This window comes from Adiantum capillus-veneris, chromosome 25 (assembly GCF_014529385.1).
Source record: "Adiantum capillus-veneris isolate H3 chromosome 25, ASM1452938v2, whole genome shotgun sequence".
Taxonomy (NCBI): domain Eukaryota; kingdom Viridiplantae; phylum Streptophyta; class Polypodiopsida; order Polypodiales; family Pteridaceae; genus Adiantum; species Adiantum capillus-veneris.
Window position 1 is genome coordinate 122780500 of NC_140955.1, and position 12181 is coordinate 122792680.

At 44.5% G+C, this 12181-nt stretch overlaps 1 pseudogene; it reads left to right on the forward strand.

Annotated features, from left to right (window-relative positions):
* The first annotated feature begins 9255 nt into the window (after window positions 1–9255).
* LOC147425573 (uncharacterized) lies at window positions 9256–9853 on the forward strand (annotated as a pseudogene).
* The last annotated feature ends 2328 nt before the right edge of the window (window positions 9854–12181 follow it).

Here is a 12181-nt window from a genome sequence, read left to right on the forward strand (position 1 = left end):
AACATGAGCTAACGGTGCTCACTTCTCTCCTTCTTGCGCTTCCTAATCCCTCTCCGGTTGTCACATTGCGAATGCGTTTGTTGCGTTGCAACCGCAAGTAAGAGCTCTATGCATTGACGTAAGCATTTCACGGTATTTCGTAGCTTTTGGAATCGCCAACCCGTGGCCTAATTTCATCATAACTAGGAATTTATACTTTTAAATCAAAAACTAAGCATAGTGGGGTATTGGGGCATCATTGCTAAGCATTTAGATGCATTCTGGGTCAAAAACGACTAGGTCAAAAATCCACTGCTGTTAATAATTGCGATTTTGGAACTTGACCTAAAGTGGGGTTTGATGCCATAGGCACGTGTGCTTAGCTCCTGTAAACTTTTCCTAGAAGTTTCGTTACATTTGGATGTCATTTGATGCCATAAGGGATGTGAATTGTTTGCCGATGAGCGATTGGCTCTTGATGATTTCAGTCACTTGAGTGTAACTTGAGTTATATGCGAGTTGTTAGTTGTTTTTCAAGAGATTGACAACCTCTTGTAGCCTCTATGAACTAGTCAAGTCAGCTTCGTCCCATGGTTTGACAAATTAATCGTGGTTCTCTCTAATACTGCAATAAGATAGGATGGTGAGGTTAGACATGCGTCCCACAACCTATGATCTAAGCATTGAAGAAGCCCATCCTGCGTAGAGTGCCCTACAAAAAATCCCAGTGAACTCTATCATAGGCCTTCTCAAAATCAAGCAGAAGTGTCATCAGATCCTCACCACGGAGCCGCACGAGGTCAGATGCCTCCCAAAGAGTAAAGATGTTATCAAGGATACTCCGCTGCTTGACAAAACTTGTTTGTGTCCCATGTATAATGCTCTCTAGAAGTGGTTGAATCCTCAAATTCAAAGCCTTGGAAAGAATTTTGTAGGAGGAGTTGAGGATGGTGATGGGTCTCCATTGTTGAATCTCATCCAAGGATACACCCTCCTTGGGAATGAGGTAAATCAAGCCCTCACTCATGCTGTCAGGCATCTCTCCTATGTGCAGAATGTATTGAAAAGCATTGCAGAGATATGAGGCAAGAAAGTCCCAGTACTCTAACAAAAATCTTGGAGTCAAACCATCCTCACCAGGATAGCTACCATGGGGGAGTGCGCTAAGATCCGCGTGTAGCTCCTCTAGCTAAAGAGGAAGTTCAAGCCTCTCGCGCATCTGCTCAATCACAAGACAAGGCATCTGTGCCCATACCTACTCTCTGCATGCATCTTTGCACTCTGACTAAGGCTCTACCAGATAGTAGATCTCCGTAGAAGTTAGTAGCAACTGCACACATATCCTCTGGCTCTCAAGCAGCTGACCCGTTGGGCCTCGTCAATTGACTAACGTTGGCATGCATATGCCGGGGTCCCACTGCATCAAAGAAAGCACGTGTCACTCTGTCACCCACTTGGGTCCACTGAGATGCCTCTCCATGGAAAGAAAACTAGCATGGCGCCTCTCCTCTGTGTTGACGAGCTCCTAGCGAGCCTGCTGCAACAACTACTCCAACCAAGGACTATGTGGATGCTTCTCCTGCATCCTCTGTAGGGGAGCAACACCCCATCGGAGATGCTGCTCCTCCTCTCTCGTTGTGGCTAGGAAAGCCAAAGACTCCAGAAGAAAGAGTCTCCTAAGCTGAGCAAGTCCTAAGGCCACTCTGTTAGTAGGAGAATCTTGCATGTCTAAGCTCTCTGTCCAAAGAGCCTCCACTCGCTCTCTGAGCGCAGAGTCCAGCAAGACCCTCTTAGGGATGTGTAGCATCGTGCTCCCCCTTCTCTGCCTATTAGTCTATTGTGAGGATCACTGGTGCATGATCCAAAAAAGAAGTCCCAGCCAAAAATCCAACAATCCGACCCAATTCAAAAAAGTGATCACTAGTGAAGAAGCGGTAGGGCTGTCAGGTGGCCTCACAAAGCTAGAATGCTGCCACATATCTGGAACCCGCAGAGTCATACATAACCTCTCCCAAACTGCGAACTCATCTCCATGCACAATAGTATGTCTACCTCCAATCTTGTCACCTTGGGTCCTTCAACATGTTGAAGTCTCCCCCAATGCACCATTGCTCTACTTGCGGTAGAAACTCTACAATGCGAGCCCAAAACTCTGCACATGTTCTTGCCACATTGGGTGCGTAGATGTTCAGGAAGCCCATGAGGCAACCCTGAACCTGCATAGTAATCCACTGAGCCATGCCTGGCACAATAATCCCTCCGTCCACAATGGTCTGCTGCAAAGAGTCTGCAATGTTCATACATACCCCTCCCTGGATGCCTCCAGGTCTCATAGCAACCACGCAAAATCTGACCACATCGTTGAATGTGGCTCTCACAAAGATGATGCTCCTATAGCATAAGAATGTCAATCTTGAAATTCTCACCACCCACAAGGCATCTGTGCATCTCTTGATGCAGCTGACCACTCTGACGTTGAAACTAGGGCCCTCTTAATCCCTGCACATTGCATGAGATGATCCTCATGGAGTCAGTGAGAGAAAATAGATGTTGCCGCGCAACAGCCAACCTTGCTATCTTTGAGGCCGGTTTGGATGGGGAGTAATCCACATCCGGACGACCTCTAAAGAAGCGTGCAAGAAGTGGTTGTCCCGCCTAGGTCCAAGCAGAGCGTTCAGTCCAAAGGGCTATATCCTCTATCCAACAATCCTCATGCACAGATATGTAACAAGGAGGGCACTGAGTGTTAGCAAAACAAATGCACCACAATGTGCCCACAACCGTTGCATCTGGAGGCGTCACGCTGAACTTGGCAAGAGGCCAAAGTGTCTGCACCAGATTTGTCACCACTAAGTCCCCTGTGTGGTGTGAGAACTCAGTAGCTTGAGTCTGGAGCCAGTAAAGGACTATGTGTTGGATCCATTATGTGTGATCCCTACCACACATCGGAAAGGAGAAACCCACCGTTGTGTCCTGGGCCTCAATACCTCTAGCTATAAAGAAAGAGGACCTGGACTTGAAAGCTGTCATCCTCCAAGTCAGGAGAAGAGTCACCCACAAAGCGAGTGAGGGTGTAGTCAAAAAATTCCGAGCCTCTGTAAATGTCGAAGCTAGTCAGACCTCTAGGGACAGCTGCAAAGGGATAAGTGTGCACCAAAAAAGGCGGCCTCAGGTGGGGCTATCCCTCTCGAGCCACGCGGCTTGTAGCAAAATCACTTCCAACACACACTCACAAGCTTCATTTGTACACAAGGGGAAAGAGGAACACATGTTAGCTCCCTAGGCCAGATGCCCACAAGGTGTACTCAAATCCTATTGGGTGGCCATGGAGGTGGACCAATGAGAATTAGGCTAGAGTGAATCTAGCGTAATTAATTTAAAAACAATTAATAAAAGAACCAATAAGAATTAACCTCTCTAGAAGACTATTGAACAGTCTCCCAAGGCGACCAATGAGCATTCAGCAGCCCAATGGCTTGCCTGATTCCTATTGGCTAGGAGGCAAAGGGGTCCAATGAGAGTTTAGTTGCATTTATTAATTACCTAAATCTCTCAGAAAAGGGGAAAGGGGGACACATGTTAGAAGGCTATCACTTATGCTGCTTAATTTCCATTGGCTAGGCATGGGGAGGTCCAATAGGACTGTAGCATGAGCATTTAGCAAGGGGGGTTGACCAAGAGAGAGAGAGGGGGCTGATTTTTGCAAGGCATTATCACACACACAATCTCATGTGTGAAGAAAAGAAGGCTCTTTCTCCTTATCAAGCTTTAATGAAAAGCTTACCACCTACTCCAACATTGTGAGAAGGGATGCCTACACCAACAACTCTTGACTTTGTGATGCAAATCCAACCAAGATCCAAGCTTCAATGCATGTTCATATCCTCTACCATTCTAATTACTAAGCAAAGCTATGCTAATATGATTGATTATGTGAGGAGATGTACATCTTTCTCGTAAGAATACTCCTTCTTCCTCTCAATCTACTCTCATACCCCGCTAGCTCTCACCACCTTCGAAGGTGTGTGAGGTCTTGGGTGTGATACCATGAGGGAATTGATGTTGTGTTTGATAAGTGTTTTTCTTAGTGCATGAAGTTTCCATCTTGATTGCACTAGCTAGTATTGAAGGAACACAAAGAATTGTACTGTAAAATGTCTCTCTTGATGGGAGAAACCATAATACAAAGCCTTTTGGAGGGGGGACCGGCTCCATGAAAATCCAATCCTCAACTGTTGTCAATTGCTTAATTTCTCTCTCTTTTGAAGTATTGTTCATGCTATCTAACTAGGTGTTATGCTTTTAGTTTCTCTCTCCACCCAAGCACTCTTGTTATTCTCATTAGGAAGCTATTCCAATGAAATTCTCACTATGTTCATGCTATTTTCTGCTACACACAAGTTACTAGACCAATAAATGTTACATTGGTATCAGAGCACAAGGTTTCTCTTTTCTTGCTCAAGAAGGGAGATCCTCAAGCTAGCTATAAATCGTTGGTACTATTAATTGCATGTGAGTAAGTAGAATAGGGATATTTCAGCCTTGCAGTGCGCGTGCCTTTCTGTAGTTAACGGGGCTTCACCGTTGAGAGCTATGGTCTTAATAGTGGAGTCCTATGGGGCTTGCCTACGACTTAACCACTATTGAGCTATTAGAAGCTTGACAAGAGCCGGTGTTGTTTTGGTGTTGAACGACCCTCTCTTCTATTCCTTGCAATTAATGGTATTTGAGCCATGGGTACAGTAGCTTGAGTGATTTTTCTAAAGAGGTAAAGAGGAGTAGCAAATAGGGCTTGAAGTGCTAGAGTACACCTAAAAATTTTACACCTAAAAGTTGTTAGAATGGATGACAGTAGTAAAGAGAGTGAAATTAATGCTGATAACTTTGATTTTGCTAATGATGAGCAAGCTACTAATGATGCCCCGATGCTTGTTAACTATCTTGTTTCTAGGCTTCAACAAGCCATGGGCAATCCATCCCTCCAAAGTGAAGTGCAATGGCATCTTCGCGCTCATGGGATTCTCCAAGCTCCTCACCATGACGAGAGAGAACCTAGGAAGCCTCCTTGCAAGACTTCCAAAATAGGTCTCTCTTCAATTCGGGAAGAAGAAGAGGATCCCTAAGAAGAAGAGGTCTCTCTTCGATTCGGGAAGAAGAAGAGGATCCCTATGAAGGGCTTAGAAATTTGCTCCTTGATGACGCATCTCCTTCTCAAAGGAGAACTCAAGAGCCTCCACCGAAGGAACGAGAAAGAAGTAAGTCTCCCACCACCTCAACGTAGATGGCTCCACAAAGACGGTGGGCTAAACGCTCTCCATCGCCTCCAAAACGGAGAAGACCATCGCATACTTCTCCACACGATACTTCAAAGAGGGATGACAAAAAGCAAGAGAAGAAAAAGGCGAGAAAGAGGACACCCTCTTCTCCATCTTCTTCATCCTCTTCCTCTTATGAGAGTGATGGTGAAGACAATGAAGATCAAGGCAAGAAAAAGGCAAGAAAGAGGTCACCCTCTTCTCCATCTTCCTCAAATTCTTCATCTTTTGAAGAAAGTGATGGTGCAACCTTTGAACCATTAAAGAGAAGAGGCCATAGGAAATCCTATTCCGCATGGAAGACATCGTCCAAGCTCAAGAAATGGAAAGAGGGATGGAAGAGCATCTCATGGAGTCCTCTAAGCTATGCCATATAGGTATGCACTTTCAAAAGTCTGCCAGACAATGGTGGTCTAGCCTACTGGCCAAAAGTGAATCTCCACGAACATGGAAAGCTTTAAGAGCTTCCATTATGAAGCAGTTTTTGGCCATCGATGCCAAAGACAAAGTACTCACCGAATGGAAAAGCTTAAATCTCTCTCCTTACAAATCCATTCACAAATATGTAGACAAGTTTTGGGACCTACAACTCAAAGCCATTGTCTTCAAAAAGTTGGATTTTGGAGAGCAAAAGCAACAATTTTGTGCGGGCTTAACTGAAGAAATGGCGGAGTATGTCAACTCCCAAAGGCCACGCACCATATCGACGGTTATACACCATACTATGGTGGCCTCTCGAATCAATTTCCAAAAGGGGGCTAAAAGAAATTCTAAGCCCACGGAAAACAAGGGTTCCAATGAGCCTAAGGGGAAGGACAATGTCCAAAAGTCTCGTAAGGGCAACTCCAACAAAGCTAAAGAGAAGGGAGTTTATAAAGGCAAAAATAAACTCTCTCCCGAAGAGCTTGAGCATTATCGCAAGGATAACCGTTGTTTCAAGTGCGGCGAGCAAGGGCATGCATACCGCGCTTGTCCTCAAAAGAACACCCACCATGAACCTCCTAGAGCTACCTTGGTCAAAATCCAAGAGGAGAAAATTCACCACAAAGGATCTCCTCTATGCCATGCTTGGGGAAAGGTAAGAGAACAAGATTCTTCTAGTGTCTTTGACCCTGGTTCTACGGGGGTTCTACTCCCAATTTTATATCTATAAAGTTGGCCACCAAGCTAGGCATACAAGCCTATGAGATGGGAGATGTCCTACCCACAGATGGTGCTTTCAAGGGGCAAGAAGCTTCAGTCACTCCGGTAATCGGGAAATTGAGGCTCCATGCCCAAAGTTATGTGGACAAAGAGGACTTCTTAATCTCTCCTCTCAAGCATGAGGATGTAATCCTAGGGGCACCATGGTTTGATCGCATGGCTGCCAATGTTAAATTCCCTAAAAGGAGAATCTTCTTTTAGTTCAGGGAAAAAGATATGTATATAGATGCTAAGGAAATGGGTAACACTATACCCATTGTACATACACAAGCTTTCAACAAGTCAATAAAGAGCTCTATTTCTGTGTACATGATTTTTTTTAAAGATTCTCAAATTGAACCTAATGTTTAGCAAAAGAAAATATACACAATCAAAAGGAATTAGAGTTATCCAACTTTCTCGAGGGGTTTCAGGATGTCTTTATTGACGACATCCCTTGTGATCTACATCCTAAACAAGGTAGTGATGACCATGCAATTGAACTTCTTCCAGGAAGTTCACCGCCTAACAAATGTCCTTATAGAGTTTCTCAAGCTCAACAAGAGGAGATTATGTGGCAAGTGCATGGGTTAGTTGAGAAGGGCATGGTTAGGCCTAGCTCATCTCCATTTTGTTCTCTTGTGCTACTAGTGCAAAAGAAAGACGGCACATATCATATGTGTGTCAACTATAGAGCACTAAAAAGGATCACTATCAAAAATAGGATTCCCGTTCCACGGGTAGAAGACCTATTTGATAAGCTACAAGGGTGCACCCACTTCAGTAGCATTGACCTAAAAAGTGGCTATCATCAAATAAGGATAGTTGATCAAGACATTGTAGAGGCCACATTTTGCACTACATTTGGTCTTTACAAATACATTGTCATGCCTTTTGGCATGACCAATGCACCAGCCACATTCAACCGCTCGATGGAGAAGCTATTGAGGCCTCACCGGATCTCTCAAAGCATTTGAGGTCCAATGTGATGCTTGTGGTGATTGCCTTCAAGTTGTTTTCCTTCAAGTAGGGCACGCCATAGGCTATGAAAGTCAAAGGCTCGACCCTGTTGAGCAAGCTCTAGGCATATATGAAAAGGAACTCCTCGCAGTTCTACATGCCTTAGACTCATGGAAGCACTATTTATTGGGGACTCCTTTCATTCTACGAACGGATCACCAAAGTCTTAAGTACTTCATGATGTAGACCAAGATCTCCGACAATCAAATGAGGTGGGAAAATTTCCTTTCGCAATTTCATTTTCATATTGCTCACATTGCTGGCAAGCATAATCAAGCAGCCGATGCACTCTCAAGATGGCAGAGAGTGAATGCGGTTTCCGCAGCAACTCTCAATGATCTATCTTCTATGATAGATGAGTATGCTATTGATCCCGATTTTAGAGATGTGATTTCAGCCCTTGCACTAGGGAAGAAAGAGGAACCATTTACTTTACAAGATGGTTATCTTCTCTACGGCAATAGACTATGTGTTACTAGCTCACTACGTGAGAAAGTAATGTATGAATCTCATGCTCCTCCTTATGCAGGGTATAGAGGGATTCAGTCTACCCTAAAGGGAATTGAAACATATTTCTATTGGCCTACCATGAAAGCAAACATACAAGAGTATGTTTCTAAATGTGTGGTATGCCAAAAGACTAAGTTTGAAAGAGGGAAGCAACTTGGATTGCTTCAACCTTTGCCAATCCCAAATTCACCATTGGAGAGCATATCCATGGATTTTATATTTGGATTGCCTAAGTCTATCCATGGGAATATGGGAATATGGATGGTAGTAGACATGTTCAGTAAACAAGCTCATTTTATACTTGTCAAAAAGACTATCAAAGCCCATCAAATGGCAACCCTCTTCATTTCAAAAATCTTCAAGTACCATGGCTTGCCAATGTTCATATTGTTGGATAGAGATCCTAGAATGACAAATAATTTTTTGAAGGGTCTCTTTGAGAATTTAGGAACATGGCTAAACTTCTCTTTGGCCTTTCACCCGCAAACGGATGGCCAAAGTGAAATAGCTAACCTAACAATTCTCGATCTACTAAAAGCCTATGTAATGGAAGTAGATCAAAGATCCCAATGGGATAAGTACTTACCCTTAGTGGAGTATGCCTACAATAACATTGTACATACTTCCACAGGAAAAGCACCATTTGAGGTAATTGAGGGAAGATCACAAAGTCCCTTGCTACTTAAGGTACACGGGAAGATCTTCACTGCAAATGAGTATAGCCGAGACCTACAAGAATTGTCAGGCCAAGGGCAGGGCCAAGGGCCAGGACGGACATGCGGTCAAGGGGCGCTATATTTAGGGGCTAGGAGTCTATATATGGCACGGTTGGGTGGAGAGTTGCATGGTCCAGTCCCCCGCAGTCTTACACTGGTATCAGAGCAAGGTGGAGAGGAGGGGCAGCAGGGAGCTATGGAGGAGGGAAGCATGGCGTTCAACTATGCATGGCGTTCTCTCTGGAAGCATGGAGATCTCTCTCTCTCTCTCTCTCTCTCTCTCTCTCTCTCTCTCTCTCTCTCTCTCTCTCTCTCTCTCTCTCTCTCTCTCTCTCTCTCTCTCTCTCTCTCTCTCTCTCTCTCTCTCTCTCTCTCTCTCTCTCTCTCTCTCTCTCTCTCTCTCTCTCTCTCTCTCTCTCTCTCTCATTCTTGTGATCGGAGATCTACACAGAGCTCGGGGCCGAACTCCACGTGGGACAGACCGCTTCTATGCACAAAGTCGCGATGTTCGACATGCACGAAATCGGACCTGCATGCTTTCTGCAGCTTCGCCTTGGCCTAAGGGGGGGTTTTCGTCACATGATGGAGGTGGCTAGAGCAGCGCATGGATCGGCATGTTGGAGTTTTTCCCTGTGTAGTTTATTATGCCGCCATCGCTGAAGGTTGTTTATTTTTTGCCTCGTTTAGGGGTTAGCCAAAGTGTGGGCGCCTAGGGTGCCCATGGGGCACTCCTAGGGCCTTGTCCCACACATGGGGTGCCCAAGGGGTCCCGGAGAAGCCGGCCCACCCAAGGTTGCATGCAACAATTGCAGGAGCCATGGATGCACGCAATGTTCCATAAGGGCCATTCACGGACTAACTGACCGGTTTTCTACGATGCATGAGTGTCTGGAAGAGCGGCAACGGTGGTTTTTCCAAGGTATGCATGCAGAAGTGCTAGGGAAGCAAGGCTTCCAGTTCACCATGAGGCTATGGAAACATGGTTTCTACCTTTTCCATGGATTTCCAATCGAATGCCCGACATCACTAGCGGACGCCGATTCGAGGCTCTTTAGCGCTTTGATGGAAGCTATACACCACCATGATATGAAAAGCATGGCATGCGTGCTCATGCATCATGCAGGAGTTTGACAACATAGCAAGTCGATTCATGTGATACAGCAGGTACGCACGAAATTTTGTGGCATATTTTGTTTGCACAACATTAATGTTTCGGTTGAAGATAAAAATCAAGCATGGTTTGAGTACACCACTCCAGAGTTAACCCTTGCAACTTTTTATCATGCATGGCATGTATATACTTACAAGGCTTTCATTTTTTTCCTGCTAGCATTTGGAGTATGCTAGGAGCATATTCATTGGGGACATTTTTACAACTGTATGGTATGACCATTTCATGGAGGTGCATAGGACGATTTCTCGTTACAGTGCGGCAAGTATAGGCAAGGCCTATAGTTTGTCATGCAAATTTCTTTCTCGCCTATCTTTCATTGGCATAGCAGGAAAAAGTGCTCGGCAAGGCCAACCATTTATCACATCCTGCAACACAGATAGGAGTCTCTTTGCTTTCAATAATCCAGTTTTGCCGGTAAGAATGTGTTGGCAATGAGGCCAAAGATAGTTATCTGAAGCATGGCTTCTCTTGAGTACCTTAAGGCAGGGCCAAGGGCCGGTTTTTCAATATCTCCAAGTGACACGCTTGGCCTATTACTGGATTTGTTGAGGGCAGCAAGTTGCTCGGCATGGCCGACTCCTTGTCACTGTTTTTACAAGCCGACATAGGATGCTTGCCACAAAATACTGGTTAATTTCAGTTGAAATTGCTCGACAAGGTCAAATATTTTTGTCATGCTATTGGCAGCCACATCAGTTGGCCATTAGGACTACCCGATTTAGGTGAAGCAAGGCTTCTCTTTATGCATCTTGCATAGAGACTCCCCACGTTTGGCATATGCTATGAGCATACAAACTGGGGACGGATTTGACAAAATGTTTGCAGATTCTTTCATTCCGTATACGACGGATGTATATGATACAAGAGGGCGAATATACATATGCGACAACTCTCTCTCGCACGGCAGATTTGGCTATGAGCCACCTTTACGCGAGCTTTTCCTTTAGAATTTCATGACAACTGGTTGTAGCAACAACTACCAGGTTAGCCAAGTTTAAGTTTTTCTTGTTTTTTTTTCCATGTTTACACTTTACTTGGCAATTACTGTCATTGTGCAAAGCAAAGTCAATGCTAAGTCATTTTCATACAATCACGGCCCTGCAAGGCAGGTAGATCAAGATGTGGTTGTGTTTTTCTGTTACCTCTCTCAATGAGAGAGTCATAGAAAAAACTTGTTGCATGCTTATAGGATACGCTGCACGTTAGGTATAAGATGCACACGAGCATGGCGTTCAACTATACACGTCATAGTCGTTCAAGGAAAGTTCCGTAGGTATGCATGCTCTTCTTCTCTCTAGTTCTCTCTCTTTAAGGGAATCATGAAAATATTCTAAGAAGCTTTTGATACGTGTTTTGCTCGTGAGTCAGCCTGAGCCGAGGTGCTCTAACTCTTAGCTAGCACGTGGCTAAGATGCTACTCAAATTATTCTTCATCGGTTCGTCCATTGAACACTAATTTGCACAAGGGCTATGAGCCACACAAGCTAAGAGCCATGGTCAGGCCAAGGGTAAGACCCAACTATTGGCATTCTTTGGGTGATTGTTTTCAAGCGTGAACAAGTCTACCCAGGGAAGTATACATCGACGTTAATGGACAAGCAAGGGTCTTGTCATTCAGGATGTTTACAGTGTCATTTTTGCACTACCTGTTCTCAGCGCGACACTCAAGTTGAGTTTTTGAAAATCTTCAATAGCTGATCTCTACAAGGAAGTATAGATGCAGCAATCAATTGAGACAGTATGGTTGTCCACAGGATCTAGGCAGTTCACTTGTGTGGATTTCCTGCTCTCTCTATAGCACTACGGAGTGTCTATGGACATAGTGTTTTGGGGTACGACCCGGCGGGTGACTGCTACATCATCCCATAGGCATTGAGGATCACAGTTGATCTACCTTGAGGATCACAGTTTGATCTCTCCCAGTTAGACTTTCAAGGAAAGAATTCCGCAATATACCACGCGGTAGCAGACAAACTCAAATTTTTAAGTTGATTCCAATCAGTATGTACACGGTTAACTATGTTGGTTACCGTTAACTTCTACTTGAGCAGTTTCTACAAAGGGTCTTACCAAGGGGTTTGACTACGTAGATTTTAACCAAAGGGGTTGGATTGCAAAGGCAAAACACACGGTTCCTAGTGCAATATTGTTTGTTTGTTTAGGTAGGAGATGTGCTCCTCTCCGTTTGCGTACGAGTAAGTGAACATTACGTTCAAATCTCCAGGTACACGTCTATTGATTTGGTGTTATTCCATTTTTTGTATGCTTTGCTTGTTTTTTTTCAA